This window comes from Lepidochelys kempii, chromosome 6 (genome assembly GCF_965140285.1).
Source record: "Lepidochelys kempii isolate rLepKem1 chromosome 6, rLepKem1.hap1, whole genome shotgun sequence".
Taxonomy (NCBI): Eukaryota; Metazoa; Chordata; order Testudines; family Cheloniidae; genus Lepidochelys; species Lepidochelys kempii.
Window position 1 is genome coordinate 36,551,782 of NC_136385.1, and position 15,091 is coordinate 36,566,872.

A 15,091-nucleotide genomic window follows, 5' to 3' on the forward strand; every position below is an offset into this window, starting at 1 on the left:
CGTCAATTACATTAAGGCTACAATTTTCAAAGGGACCTAAAAGTAGTAAAATTGAATTTCCATGGATATTGAGCACTGACCTCTTTTAGGTCCCTTTGAAAATCCCAACCTTAACTCATCTCTGCTTCTACTTCCCTAGTTGTAAAATGTGGATAATATTTTCCTATCTTGCAAGGGATTAAGGGGCTTAATTTTTTAAATTTCTAAAAAAATGCACTTTATTTTCAGAAGCAAGACGCGGAAAGATTGCAAAGTATTTCATATGCACAAAAACTTTTCCAACATTCTTAACATATTTGCTTTACAACAGGAGATGTAAAATAGCAGAACCATTTGAATCCTTTATTTAACGCAGTCCAATACTGAAAAATATTTAAAACCTATATTGATCTAAAATTCAATAGCTAGTTGTGTTATACTTCCACAATATACTCTGGACACTTAACACTTGCTTGCAATGTTAAAATCATACTAGTGTGAAAAGATTAAAGTATATCCTTGTAGAATTTTCAGAGAATACACTTAAACATTAAGAAACAATAAGAAAAGTGTTAATACTGGAGAGAGTTAAGAGTGATGTTCTTTGTGTTTGATTTACTGCAGATACTCAAAAAGCAAAAGAGAATAAATTATATTGTTTGTACTCCTACAAAAAACAATATTTAATTTGATACAGCAGATGTTGAATAGATAACAATAATATTGTTTCACCTTTTATTGTGCAATCTAAACAGATGTGCCCTTTACACCACCCCAGACTAATTGATAGTTTGAATTTGCTTTAGACCTCGGAAATCCATAATAAAAGCAGCTAAAAGTTGTTTTGAGGCAATCGGTATGGCAGTTTACTTTGCTCTATTTAGTCTATTTTAATATATTTACTCACAAAATTAGTTCTACCACTGGCCTTCTGCGATCTGTAATAATTCTTGAAAATAGCATGGTAACAGAATATGTTATAATACAGCAGTGACCTTTCCCTACAGAGAACAGTTTCACCCCTAAATAATGCTTAACATTGATTACTATTCCTGGCCTACAACTTTAATTAGTATTCATCTAAACAGGACAGGACATTGGAGAACTGCAAATCAGATTAGGGCAGAACGAGGAAGGAGGAATGGGGTAAGAGATGTGGCAGCCATGATGGGAAGTCACAGGCTGGAGGAAACGCAGTTTAGAAGCTCTATAAGTGCACCATTATGAAACTGGAGAAAAGCCTGTAGCAATTCTTTGGATTAAGTTCAGAGAAAAGAGCAACAAGGGTAATGTCGTAATGGGCATCTGCTATAGCGCACCAGAGCAGGAGTATGAGGTAGACGAGGCTTTCTTCAACCAAGAGAAGTTGGTCAGCCTCACCTCAGTGCCTGGAAAAATCACGGAGCAGGTCCTAAAGGAATCCATTTTGAAGCACTTGGAAGAGAGGAAGGTGATCAGGAACAGTCAACATGGATTCACAAAGGGCAAGTCATGCCTGACCAACCTGATTGCATTCTATGATGAGATAACTGGCTCTGTGGATATGGGGAAAACAGTGGACGTGATATAACTTGACTTTAGCAAAGCTTTTGATACGATTTCCCACAGTAGTCTTGTCAGCAAGTTAAAAAAGGATGGATTGGATGAATGGACTATAAGGTGGATAGAAAGCTGGTTAGATCGTCGGGCTCAGCGTGTAGTGATCAATGGCTCGATGTCTAGTTGGCAGCTGGTATCAAGTGGAGTGCCCCAGGGGTCTGTCTTGGGGCCAGTTTTGTTCAACATCTTCATTAATGATCTGGATAATGGGATGGATTGCACCTTCAGCAAGTTCACGGATGACACTAAAGTGGGGGTAGACGTAGATACATGGGAGGATAAGGATAGGGTCCAGAGTGACCTAGACAAATTGGAAGATTGAGCTCAAAGAAATCTGATGAGGTTCAACAAGGACAAGTGCAGAGTCCTGCACTTAGGAAGGAACAATCCCATGCATTGCTACAGGCTGTGGACCGACTGGCTAACCTTCTACAGAAAAGAACCTGGGGATTACAGTGGATGAGAAGCTGGATATGAGTCAACAGTGTGTCCTTCTTGCCAAGAACGCTAACAGCATATTGGGCTGCATTAGTAGGAGCATTGCCAGCAGATCGAGGGAAATTATTATTCCGCTCTATTCGGCACTGGTGAGGCCACATCTGGAGTACTGCATCCAGTTTTGGGCCCCCCACTACAGAAAGGATGTGGACAAATTGGAGAGAGTCCAGCGGAGGGCAACAAAAATGATTAGGGGACTGGGGGATATGACTTATGAGGAGAGGCTGAGGGAACTGGGCTTACTTAGTCTGCAGAAGAGTGAGGGGGGATTTGATAGCAGCCTTCAACTACCTGAAGGGGGGTTCCAAAGAGGATGGAGCTATGGTGTTTTCAGTGGTGGCAGATGACAGAACAAGGAGCAATGGTCTCAAGTTGCAGTGGGAGAGGTCTAGGTTGGATATTAGGAAAAACTATGTCACCAGGACAGTGGTGGAGCACTGGAAGCGGTTACCAAGGGGAGGTGGTGGAATCTCCATCCTTAGAGGTTTTTAAGGCCCGGCCTGAAAAAACCCTGGCTGAGATGATTTAGTTGGGGTTGGTCCAGATGACCTCTGGAGGTCTCTTCCAACCCTAATCTTCTATGATTCTGTCTGTATAGGAAAGGAACGGTATACCAGCCAGTGGGTGATAAGTGGCAGAAACTAAGAAGCAGGTAGAGACAGTGGCATAATTGTAATTGTGTAAGGAACAGAGCTCCAGACCCACTAATTAAAGTCAACCAGAGTTAAGAGGGGGGTAACCTTTATATTTTATTTAATTAATTTCCCTTTCTTCAGTCAAATGTTGCTCGAATCAGCTCTTAAGGAAGAAATTTCTGTCTGAGGTAATGTCTACACTGCAGTCAGGAGGTGTGATTGCAACACATGCAAACATACCCCAGGTTTGATCTAGCTAGGTGAAAACTAGTTTGAATTACAACAGCTTCAAGTGCCTGGGACCCTGAGTACATATTTAAGCAGCAGGCCTGTGCTACCACCGGCATTGCTACAGCTTCATTGCTGGTGTTATTGGAGTTCACTTTGACCTAGATACACCACAGCTCACTCAGGTAACTCTACATGTGCTGCAGCTCACAGCTCACGGATTACAGTGCAGACATATCCTGACTGACAAGAAGAATTCTATCTGTATCTCTTCTTTCTTCTCCTCTTGTCTCATCCTTCTTGGATGAGAGGGGGTGACCTGTGTTCCCTCTAAGCTGCGCAGTTGGGCGGCCACCCAGGAGAGATTCAAGTGCCACACATTTGATTAGCACAGCTGCGCACATCCGGCAGCGTGTGTTCGGGTGCCCCCCCCCCGTTGCTCCTGCAGCTGCCTCCAGGAGCCTCCTCCTGGGAGGAAGGAGCATTGGGGGTGACTGAAGTGCTTCCACCACGCTCTCAATTTACTTTGGGTCCAGCAGATGATTTCTGTTCCACCTCTCCCTCATGGAAGCACGCTCTCTCAGCAGACTTCCACCCCTGCTCTCACTGCCCCCACCTAAATACACACACAGAATAGCTACATCTTCATATTGCAGTGATTGGCATCCATCCTACAGATACTAAAAAACTAGGAGTCTACCTGCCCCTTTTTCCAGGGGAGATTAATTGGGCTCTCTATTCTCCTTTCATCTCCACACACAGGGAGCTAGCTGCAAGCCTCCAACATTTTCTCCCTGTGTCTCATAAAGGGATGGTAAGAGTTTCATCTATAAAACAAACAACAGGGCCTCTCCCTTTGTAGAATGGAGGACAACTCTCAAAAGTTGCCTTTTCTTCAAGCCCTGCCTGTCCCCCATCTGCTGTTCCTATTACTAGCAGAAGGGTGGGGGCAGAATTGGAAAGATGAAGCAGAACAGTGAGGACTCTGTCCTGTTGGACACCACAGGCATGCAATAGAGCCCTCTAATGAGACAGGGACAGGAAAGGGGGACAAAAGGAGTGAGATGAAGACAGAAGAACAGATACTCAGACAACTGGAAAGGAATTATCAAATCAAATGGTTACAGCACTCCTTTGTTTATATTACCATTTGGGGCCCTAAATAGCATTTGATAACCTCATGGCCCCTTAGGTCCACTGTAGTTCACAAAAGACATCTCTGTGGGAAGATTGGGACAAGACAGACAAACTGATCCTGCAATAATGAAATCCAGAAAGCATCTCAAGCAGAGCACTTCTTGCCCTCTTTCTTTATGGGTTTTAAGGTTACCAGCACTCAGTGGCTCTCTTTTCATTCTGCTGCTATATATGGAATCATTTAGTTCAAGCATAAGTAGGATTTGATGCTATATTTGTGAAGTCTTATGATATACTTTTGTTTACAATCTGTGTTCCTTCCAAGGTGCACGCCTGTGTGGCCGCACAGGAGGCCATCAAGGGCCGCGCAACTGATTACTACAACCGTGCATGCACGTGCACAGGGGCATAGCTAACCACAGGTGAGCACAGGGTGAGGTGGGGAATGGAGGTGGGTGGGGGGTAGTGATGTGGGAGCTTGGGGTGTGCTGGTCTACCGTGGGGAGAGGGCTCCGGGGCTGCGGCAAAGACGGGAGAGAGGCCTCTCCCCCAGCTCTGGGGCTGTTGTGGGGACGGGAGAGACTCCTGCCTCTCCCACGCTGCTTTAAAAAAGGTAAGTGCTCTAAGTAACATTTTCTAACTAGAATATTTCTTTTACATGGCTTTTTTTTAAGTGTATACAATTTTGCCTTAAAAAGTTTAAAAGTCCAGTAATGTCAAAATTTCTCAAATATTTATAAAAATCTTGCTGTTTTAGAGTCTAGTGAATGGTATTGGCCTGTGGGAGGGTGGGAGCAGAGGAGGAAGGGTGCTAAAATATTTTAGTGATGAGAAATGGCTGGCATTAGCTGCCAGTCTGGATGTTGAAAATATGTAGAACTTGCAGTAATACAACTCAAAACTCAGTAATCAAAATGTAAAAATGTATTTATTTTTATAAAAAGACTAACACGGCGGGTACAGACTAACACAGCTGGTACTCTGAAACCTGTCTTTATTTTTATATTATCATCATCAGTAAAATTAGAAACTGTAAATCCCTTGCATTACAATGAACTATTTCTTTAAATGTTGGCATAAAGCGCTGTTTCCCTTCACTTTTGGCCCTAGCGTTTGAGGATACGCTATCATTAGAGTGTATTTTGAGGATCCAGACGTCTCAGAAAAACATTACCTAAAAAGAAACATTTTGCATTTATGGGGGAAGTGGTTAGGGTTTATACTAAATAAACATCTTAAGCAGTGCACCTTGTTAATTGTCCTTGGTTTTAATATTTTTTCTTCTTCTTCCATGCCTGTGGTAACTTTTAAAAAATATTTATTATATCTAGGGGTTTTTTTGTTTCTACTGGTGGCGCACACTACCTCAATATTGGTGCTGCACGTAACAAAATAAATTCCGCACATGGATGGAAAAAATTAGAGGGAACATTGTGTACATTATCTGTGTTGAAAAATTACTGCTCCTTTTATATCCTCTTCCTGGGAAGACCTCTAGCCATAGTCAAAGAGCACTGACACAGCTTATTCATGCAACTCTTTAAGATACAGAATCATTAGGAACCAAGCAAGAAGTCGCCTAGAAAAGGCCTTTGGGTAACCCTTCAAATTTGTCGAGAAATTAATAGAACCTGTAGACAACCATGCTTTATCTTATGTTTTGATCCAATACTAGGTTCAAAAGCACTAATAAAGAAGCAGCTAACAGCTAAATGAATGAAAGAAAATCAAGAGATCTGATTTTACCGCGTGATTTTAACTTTTTTGTTTTAAATCTTAGTATTTAGAAGAAAAAATTGTCTTTTTTTAAATCTGCACAACTACTACCTGCTTGGTATCTCAAATGAAGCACAGCAAGTAAAAAGTCTTTCCAGAGAACTAAATTTAATTTCCTATTGAGAGATGAGTTTGGAATAGCTTACTCAAATAAAAGCTACTTTTTCATAACTAAGGAAAAAGAAAAGGAGTACTTGTGGCACCTTAGAGACTAACCAATTTATTTTATTTCGTGAGCTGTAGCTCACAAAAGCTTATGCTCAGATAAATTGCTTAGTCTCTAAGGTGTCACAAGTACTCCTTTTCTTTTTGCGAATACAGACTAACACGGCTGCTACTCTGAAACATAAATAAGGAAAGCTCAGATTGAAAAGGTGGAGTCCAGCTCACAAGACAAAAATTAAGACCACCCGGATCTCAAAGAATTGGAAGAGAGGAATTAAATCTGGCAGACTGACTTGTCTTCAGCGTTTCCAACGTTTTTGTTGCAATAGCCATGCAGTGTTTCCAGAACATTTCTGAAGGCCCTGACCACAAAAGGAACAAAAGGGAAACCAGATAAGATTCCTGGCTACTTATGCCTTGTTCACCATTTTTGTCTAACAATTTAATACATTTTATAAACATTGGTTCTGATGCGCAGTCCCACAGTAATATCATAATATTTTTGTCAGACAAAAGGATTACATTTAGAACAACAAATAATACTCCAGACTAAAATCTGAACTACTGTTTCTCCTCGTATTTAACAAACGGATATAACTGGTAAGAGGCTAAAGTTGAATACACCTTCTAATTCAATCCGTAACATTCTCTACAAAAGGTAGGTTATACTTTCATAACTTGCTCCCAAAAGAAAATAGAATCACGTACAGGAAAAACTACCCAATTCACTAGAATAAAAGGATTTAGAAAATCTGCAAATCTATAATGAATTGCCACATCAATGTTTTTCTCCATCCTAGTGAAAGACATGCCCAAGTAAATCGAGCAACAGGAAACACAGGGAACAAAAGAACAAATAAAAAAGTTGGGAGAATGGGAAAATACAACAGCATTCTTCAGTACTTTGAATTTTAAGGCAAACATAAAAAGTTCAATCGTAATGTTTCAAGAAACTATGACCAAGACTTAATTTTGAACACACACAAGGTGTTCTTAAATCCCACCACTACAGTGATTTTCAAGATAACAGACACTTAGGAAAACCTGAAGCCTGAGACTGACAAATTGATTTACCAATTCATCAGTGGCAGATAGGAAACTTTCCCACGTGAATGGGGGCTTAGACATCAGTTTTCCATTGAAAAGAATCGTTACTTACCATACAGTAAATGTGGTTCTTCAAGATGTTGTCGTCAGTGTGGGTTCCACTGTAGGTGTGCATGTGCCTCATGTGTGCAATATCAGAGTCTTCTGAATAACTATACCCATCAGCACCACACATGCACCCTGCACCTCCTTATGCTCCTATACAAGAGCATAAAAGGCAGAGCCACCATGACCCTCCCTCAGTTCTCTTGCAATTCAAAGCCTGTGTTACCGAAGGACTTTGAAAGATATGAGAGAGCATGGGCTGTGGAATCCACACTGACTACAGTAGCTTGAAGAACCAAGTTACTACAGGGTAAGTAACTGTTCTTTGAGTATGTGTCAGCGTGGATCACACTGGAGGTGACTGGCAAGCAGCATGCTCTTCAGGACAGTGGAAATGAGGAGTATCGGCTGCATCACTTCAACAGAAACTGGAATATTGCTCTCCCAGATCTGGCATCTGATCTAGCAACTAAGTCACATGCATAATGCTTTAGAAACATTAGCAGATTGCTCCACATAACAACCTTGCAGATTTTGGATATCGGCATGTTTCAGTAATAGGCCAAGGATGCTGCTTGGGCTCTGGTGGAGTAAGCCATAAAAGCTTGTGCGAGAAGTACATCAGCCAGCTGGTAGCATAGTGAGATAAATGTATTACCCCGTTTGATAGTATTTGCAATTAAATAAGCCTGGCCTTTGAAACAGCTGGCTACAGCTACAAGTAGATGTGGGAACCATCTGAAAGATTTGCTCCTGTTTAGATACAAGAGCTCTAATATGTCCAGAGTATGCAACTTCTTCTTCCCTTGTGTAGAATGTAATTTTTGGAAAACCCACTGATTGGTTTAGGTGGAATTCAGGAACCCCCTTGGGTATGAATTTTGTTTGAGGTCTTTGTTCCATAAGGATAAAAGTATATTGGCATTCTGGCCATTAGTGCCTGAATCTTTCTCACTCTTCCAGCCAAGGTGATGGCCACCAGAAAGACCATTCTTAAAATAAGATAGTGAATGGAGCACTTACAGAGGGCCTCAAAATGGGAGCTCCATAAGCTTCAGAAGGACAATGTTAAGGTTCCATGCAGGAGTAGGCTCTCTACAGAGCAGGTAAGCATGAATCAGGCCCTTAAGGAATTTGGCTATCATTGTATGAGAGAAGACCAAAGAGTGACCTCAGTGGATATTGCTACCAGGTGACCACTGATTGAGCTAAATAAGAGTCTAGAATGCTTTAGCTGCAACAACTATTCCAAAATCTTTATTATGAGTGCTTGGACTGGGTCTAGGCCATGTTAGGCTGACCATAATCAAGAATGTTTCCATTTGGAGGAGTATGTATTTCTTGAGGATAGATCCCTGATTTGTGCCAGGACGGGACTCCTAAACTTGTGAGGAGCAGTCCCTTTCCATTATGCTCAGCCAACAAGCATGTGAGCTATTGGGCAACTTTGAATCTGGACGGAATATCTGTCTCTGTTCTTGCAACAACAGATCTGGATGGTCTAGGAGCCTATCTGGGAGCTGTGTGGACAGGTGGAGCAGGTCAGCCTGCCAAAACTGCTTTTACCAGTAGGGAGTTATGAGGATGAGCTTAGCCTAATTGCCTCAGACCTTGGCAAACACCCTGGGGATCAGTGAGATCAGAGGAGAGGCATAATGGATACTCTGATTTCATTGCAGAAGAAAGCATCTGGCAAGGATCCTGAGTTCATGCCTCCTCCAGAAGTTTGGGCACTTGGCATGGTTCCCTGCTCCCAGATTCCCCAGTTGATGGAATATTGATTCAGTGATGGATTTCAGCAGTGACACTTGTGGTTGCTGACAGATTGTCTACTTAGGAAATCCATTGAGTTGTTTCTGGCTCCTGGAGGTGTCGGGTTATCAGAGATATGCCATGCACCAGTTCCATAGCTTGATTGCCTCCCTGCGGAACGGAGGGGAAAAGCAAGCACCCCCTTGATTGTTTCCATAGTACACCACTGTCGTCCCATCTGTCTACCGATATCTGTACTACAGAGTGTTATAGGGTCAGGAGGAATGCCATGCATGCCAATCTGATGGCTTTGAGCGCCAAGACGTTCATGTCCCTTGTACCTGCAGGCAGTCCAGCTGGGCTCCCAGATGCAGCTCCCAACTGCATCTGGGACTTATACCCTAGACAGAAACAGTATAGTATCCCTTTTTAAGACTGCCAGGATGCAGCTACAAGGTCAGCGCTGCAAGAACACGAGATGGAATTAAATCTGTTTTGCTCATCTGATGCTCTGAGTAGACTGATCTGAAGCAGTGGTAGGAGCCTCCTGCGAAGTCTGGCAAGTACACATACCTACACACAGACATGCTGCGTAATGATGTGAGCAAAGTCCGTACCGTCAGAGCTAGGTGTGACAGCACCATGTTCAGTTACAACTGAGGGGAGAGGAATCTGTCCTATGGTAAGTATGCACTCACGGTCTTGAAGAATCTATCCTGGCCCCTATGAACTCTATCATATATGATGGGATGAGTGACCATTTCTCACAGGTTCATCAGGAGCCTGGCCAGGAGAACAGACGGTGGACACAGTTGAGACTTTTTAATGTTTCTTGAGGTGATCTGCCTCTAATCAGCCAGTTGTCTATATATGGGTATAAGTGGAAGCCCTTTTCCTTGGGTATGACAAGGCATTTCACAAAGATACTCAGTGCTCTGGAGAACCCAAAGGGAAGTACTATATGTTGGTAATGGTTTGGCCCCACCATAAATTTCAGGTGCTTCCTGTTGGACAGGTGGAGGGCAATGTACATACCCTATAAGTCAAGAGTCACAAGCCAGCCTAGAGTCTGAAGCGATGGAATAATGGATGCAAGCATTAGCATCCTAAATACGTATTTATTAAGTCTCCTAAGATCTATGATAGGACCCAACTCCCCCCCCCCACATACACACACTTTTCTTCAAATGAGGAAGAAGCCTCCTCCCCTGTCCTCATGCAGAACCTTTTCTATGGCTCCTAGCTAGACAAAGCAACAAGGCTATTTCTTAAGCTCTTGTGAGAAGGGTCCCTGAAGGAGGACAGGGAAGGGAATTGGATGAGGTAGCTCTAGGTGGCAATGACCAGCACTCATTTGTTGGCTGTAAGATTTCACCACCCCCCAGAAGAGGGATAGGCAGTTTCCAAAGGTTGTCTCTAGGATAGTTTTGGCATAGCTCTCGACTGATACCTCTGGGAGAGAGCGGCTGCGTGATGGAGGAGGAGGAGGATGACGACAGGATTGCAGGGTTGCTTTCTGGGTGCATATTCCAACTGGCAAATGGGGGAATAAGATAGTGCTCTCTGTTTTTGACTGGGCTAGTCCTAAAAGCAGTTACGGTACAGCATAGGAGCATAAATACCCAAGGACTTCAGCATCTCCTTGGAATCCTTCAGGGAACAAAGTGCCTTATCTGTTCAGGTGCTGAATAGGTGCATGCCTCGAAGGAAAACATCGTCTCTTGCTGCCTGGACTTTTCAGAATCCCAGACAACTTAAAAAAAAAAAAAAAAAAGGTACAGTGCACTGGAGAGCTTGGCACCCTTTTAGATTTCTTTTACCCACTGCAACCCAGAGATGTTGTTTGTTGCATGGTTACCAGATCACCTGCTGAAGACAGGCATCTTCCAAGCCAGAGTTGAAGACACTCCTCTCTAGGACCAGATGTAAACTTCACGGATTGCTCCCAAAGGCATAGCTTGAGCATCACCTCTCTTGATTTTCGGGTGCAGGAGAAGGAGTGGCAGAAGGAGCATTTGACAGGGATGCATCCTTCCCTGAGGCAGATGCGACATCTGCTTTGCCCATAAATTGAGGGCAGACAGTCACAGGAAAGACAAGGTTTCAACCCTATAAGTTTAGTGTCCTCGCCATTGCCAAAAGTTGGCATGAAACACCTCATCCCTCTGTACAGGAGGATGTACAAAGAGGTATCCCCCTGTACCTTCTTTTTTTCTCTCTCTTTTTTGGAACATCCAATTAAAATTTTCAATGAGAAAAATTACAGTAAGAAGTGAAAGAGTTGTTTCTTCAAAAAGTTTGAATTCTGAAAGTCGAAACTCAGAGGCAGGTCAGACAGTGCAGGTTTCATCTCATTGCCATGGGCAGTAAGAGGGAACTGAGGGTGTGGCACAGCTGCTCTGCCCTTTTTACCCTCACACTGCAGCACAAAAAGGCACAAGTACGGCCCCAAAGGACACTGCTATTCAAAAGATTTCAGCTTGTGCGCATGCACACCTACAGAGTGTTATCCACATTGACACAAGAAGAGCTTAAGCATTAGGTTGGGAGGAAAAGAAAGTTTCTGGCCCTTATGCTTGCATAGAAGCCCTTCTGAATATGACCTTAGTAAAACCAAGGCTGTGTTGTCTTCCTGGATCTTCAGATGGACAACTCAAAGTGAGAAAGATGTGATGCACAGTACCTGGGCTGTGTGCTGGAATAGGAATTTCTTTACCCAAATGACACTCAATGGCCACTTGTGCTCACTCCACTAGGGGAAAGATGGCCTGTGGATCTGCAATTTCACCAGGTCCACACACCAGACTCAGCTGTACAAAGGGAAGTACTGCAAAGCTGGGCTCCATAGTATACAGCGTACAGATCCCCTAAGCAGGCTCTTCAGCTCCTGCCCAACATAGCCCTGGAGGAAAGGGAATAATTTCTCATTTAGAGCAGAAAACTACCTCCATTCATATCAACAAAATACTAATAATGACTCTTTACAGAGTCAGTCAAAATTGAATAACCAACCAATTTGGTTATTAATTGTCAGGATCACAATACTGTTGTCCTCTAACCCTGTTACATTACAGTGATAACTACAGTGTGGATGAAGCCTAACAGCATTTGTGAGAGATTCATGACCTTATCCCCAGCCAAGTCTACACTTAAAAGTGAAGTCAATATAGCTAAGTTGGTTGGGGTGTGAATAAAACACAACCTAAGTGATATAGCTATGCCAACCTAACCCCCATGTAGACATAGCTATGTTGAGAGAAGACGTAGCTATATCAGTGTAATCTCCTTAGTGTAGATATACCCCGAGCAACAGAACAACCCTAAAAACAGTTAAATCCCATCATCACTGCAGAGTGTAACTGCTTTGTAATCAGGTCATGGAACAGCAGGGCAGTAGCCAAATACCCAGACTCCGATTTGTAGTGAGCACTAAAGGCAAGTGGGATAAATCTTCAAACTAATGACCAACTGGATGCTTTGCCAAGGGCTGACTAACACTACACACACTCCTGTAGAAGAAGTCTGGAGTAAATGAAACAGAACAGAAATAAGAGAGTTAACATAAAACCTGCCATTACCAAAAAATCCTACATTTTTGAGGTAATATGTTTCGCTTATTTCAAGATTGATCAATTATCACCTTCTTTAGTAGTAGAAATTGATCTTTAGCAAATGCATGATCACTCAATAGAATTGAGAGAGATGAAACAGGACACCAAATTTTAACTACTGGGAGCCTTACACAAGACAGTCAAGGAAGTTTCACGGAACAACTGAAAAACAAATAGATCCGATCAGCTTCCTGGTAAATCAGAGCTATTAGATTATGAAGTATCAGTGTAATATTAACTATCTTTCTGTGTCAGATTTTCCTAAGTACTCAGGAAATTTAGGTAACAGAAGTTCACATTTTTCTAATATAATGTATTGAAACTTGTTTTTCCTAATAGATATTACTGCTGATCCTTTAGATCTTATATGCTACCAGATCCTCCGCAGTGATTTACCTTTTAATTTTCCTCAGTCATTATTATTAGGTTTGGCACAGCGCATGATCAAGGGCAAGGGTTCCTTTATTAACCATTTGTTCCTTCATGTCTCATTCCATGTTCAAGCGTTTTCTCTCTGAAGAGAGATCCTTCTTTGAAATGTATTCTTGAAAAAGAAGTGCTCTTCAATCTGTCTTCATTTCAAGTGCAACTGATATAGCATCTGAGATTCCAACAGACAATAAAAACTCTTTCCAGAAAATATCAAACTAGACAGCGAAGTCCCAAGAATGTTACAGATATAAAAGTCAAGAACATAAGGCCCAGAATGACTGACACTCAAAGTTTTTGAATATTAATCTTTCTTTATATTAAGATCAGAGTCAGAGGCAATACCTCACAGCAGTGAGGCTTTCTTGCAGAGACATACTGTTAAATTATAATGAAAGAAGAGAAACTAGAATCATAGGACATCTGCAAGAGGCAAGCATAAGAAAATATTTTCCCACCAGATGAAAATGCAATATAAACTGGTTTAATATGGTCAATTCTTCCACAGAAAGGTGTCATGAAAAAGTTTTACAAGCCTACTTAAACTATACAGAACATATGCATCTATTCACAGAATGTAGACTAGAGCTGGTCAGGAAACAGTTTTCCCATCCCAAGAGAATTTGAGATTTTAAACATTTTTCCCATCCCAAATTAGGATGAAGAGTCAAAATATCAAAATTTTTCATGAAAAAAAAATTTTGGATTGGGTCAAACAAATTGTTTTATTTCAATAATTTTGAAACATTTCAACCTTTTTTTAACTTGAACTTAGAAATTATATATAAATTTCTAAACAGAAAGTTGTTTCAACCAGAAAAACAGATTCAAAAATGTCAAAATGAGACATATTGACCATTTCAAAAAAATAATTCAAATTTTTTTTTGAATGGGAAATTAGTCAGAATTGAACTTTACCCACAAATCATTTCATGTTTGATGAATTGTCATAAAAAAAAAAGAACCTTTTTAGAAAAATTCCCAACAAGCTCTACTGTAGAGCTCTTATAAAGAGGCAAAAACATTATCTTAGGTCATTTTAGGTCAGCATAACTGAATTGCCTAATTCATGTAAAATGCTATGCAGAATTATCACAGTGCTATGTGCAAAGAAAAACAATAAAATGAGAAATTAACAGTTTAAAAATGTATTAATATTTGGAGTTGCATAAAGGGGTATTTTATACTTGGAAATGAAAAGCAATATGAATTTTTACATCACAAAATTAGCACCATGAACATTCCAAGTGGGTAAGTTTTTAATTTGAAATTTCACTTTTTAAAATATTTTTTAAATGTATCCTGTCTAAGAGTGTCAATTTTGTCTAAGTTCCAGTTTCACAGTTTATGTGTAAGTCATCAGAGCAGGCCAACAAAACTCAGAACATTTCATTTAAGAACAGGGACAATTTTTTGTGCAAATTTTCACAAAAAGTTCATCCCATTTTTTGACCACCTCAGAAATCTGGCAAAACTGTCAGATCACAGGAACTCTATAGTATTAGACAACAAGAAAACATTCACTGTCACACTAATCTACAAACATGCACCTTACTTGGCTTGGATCCCAAGCACAAACTGCTGCTATAGGGAACTATGCGTAGCCCATAAACAATTTTTTAAAAAGTATCCTGCTATCTACAGAGTGGCAGTCATCTAGACTTTTATAAATGAAATCACAGCCTTCTAACAGAAAGAAAACAATTACTTTTAACTCTCCAAACACAAACTGATGGGCCTGATTCATTTACTCCACTAACTCCATGCAGCAAGACAGGAGTCTCAGACCCAATATCTATGTTTCCATCAAAAAACAGAAACACATTAAATGGAAAAAAAAAAAAACTTGAATGCAGTGTGCTTGCCAAATTCTTCTAATTCTTTGGTATAATTTCTGATGACCCTTGATTACTCTAATTTTTCAAATCCATGTGGCCCATTAAAACTGTAATAAAGTCCCTGAGTTCTCATAGTTTATTGGGTCATTGACTCTAACTACAGTAGCTTCAAATGACTTTCATGAAGTCCTTCAATTGTCAGCAGATCTCTTGTATTTAGAAATATCAGATCATTCATCTTTACACTGTGGTAGAAACTTTGTAAATGCCTATGTGATTTCACATTCCTAAA

The 15,091-nt window shown here is 41.0% G+C and overlaps 1 protein-coding gene across 6 annotated transcripts in view; it reads right to left on the reverse strand.

The window, feature by feature from the left end:
• Positions 1–15,091, reverse strand: part of SBF2 (SET binding factor 2) — a 553,544-nt gene that overhangs the window by 450,727 nt on the left and 87,726 nt on the right. The window lies entirely within an intron of this gene.